The 885-nt window shown below is 38.5% G+C and overlaps 1 protein-coding gene across 1 annotated transcript in view; it reads right to left on the bottom strand.

Moving 5' to 3' along the window:
• Positions 1 to 885, bottom strand: part of ADAMTS14 (ADAM metallopeptidase with thrombospondin type 1 motif 14) — a 21,940-nt gene that overhangs the window by 20,600 nt on the left and 455 nt on the right. The gene's annotated exons all lie outside the window — the stretch shown is intronic.

Below are 885 nucleotides of genomic sequence, written 5' to 3'. Positions count from 1 at the left end.
TGCCCGGGGCCGGGGCCGCCGCCTGCGGGGAACGGGCGGCGCCGAGCTGCGCGCCCGCGGCCAACGCCGCCGCCGTGAGGGCAGCACGGGGCGGGCCGGGGCGGAGCCTGGGGAGGGTGGGGAGATGGGCAGGGGACGGGAGGGGGACATAGGGGCAGCGAAAGGGGAGGTGGAAACAAAAGGGAGGCGGTATTGAAGTGAAGGAAAAGTACGCGAAAAGTTAAAGGGGGGAAGGAAAAATAGCAAATCGAAAGAAAAATGGAAATTTTAAAGAAAAGGGGAGGGAAAAAGGAAAAAAAAAAAAGGAATAAAGAGCACAAAAGTGGAAGAAGAGAAAGAAAGAAGGGGGAAAAAAAGTGGAAAAAGGAGAAAAAAAAATGGGAAAAAAAAAGAAAAAATAAAAAAGGGAAAATAAAAGAGGGGTGGGAGGAAAGAAAAAAGGAGGAAAAAGAGGAGGATAAAAAAAGAAAAAAGGAGGAGAAAAAAAAAAGAAAAAGTATAAAAAGGAAAAAATAGCAAAAAAGAAAAAAGGAAAATAAAAAGAGGAGAAGAAAAAGAAAAAAAAGGAGGAAATATGGAGGATAAAAAGAAAAAAAAGGAGGATAAAAAAGAAAAGGAGGAAAAGAAGAAAAAGGGAAAAATAAGGAAAAAAAGAAATAAATGAGAAAGGAAAAAAGAGAAAAAAAGAAAAATGAAAGGAAAAAAAAGAAAAAAAGAGACAAAAAAAAGTGGAAAAAAAAGAAAAAAAAAAAGGAGACCAAAAAAATGGAGGGAAAAAAGCAAGAAAAAGAAAAGAGGAAAAATATTAAAGAAAACCAAATAAAAAGCATACAAAATGTACAAAATAAAAACCAAAGAAATAGCATAAGAAAAAGAGCATGGGGT

The sequence above is a fragment of the Centrocercus urophasianus genome, unplaced genomic scaffold (assembly GCF_019232065.1).
Source record: "Centrocercus urophasianus isolate 14NV4802_14NV808 unplaced genomic scaffold, USGS_Curo_1.0 seq_17, whole genome shotgun sequence".
NCBI lineage: Eukaryota > Metazoa > Chordata > Aves > Galliformes > Phasianidae > Centrocercus > Centrocercus urophasianus.
Note: the sequence above shows the minus strand (reverse complement) of the source record. Positions and strands in the feature narration are given on the sequence as shown.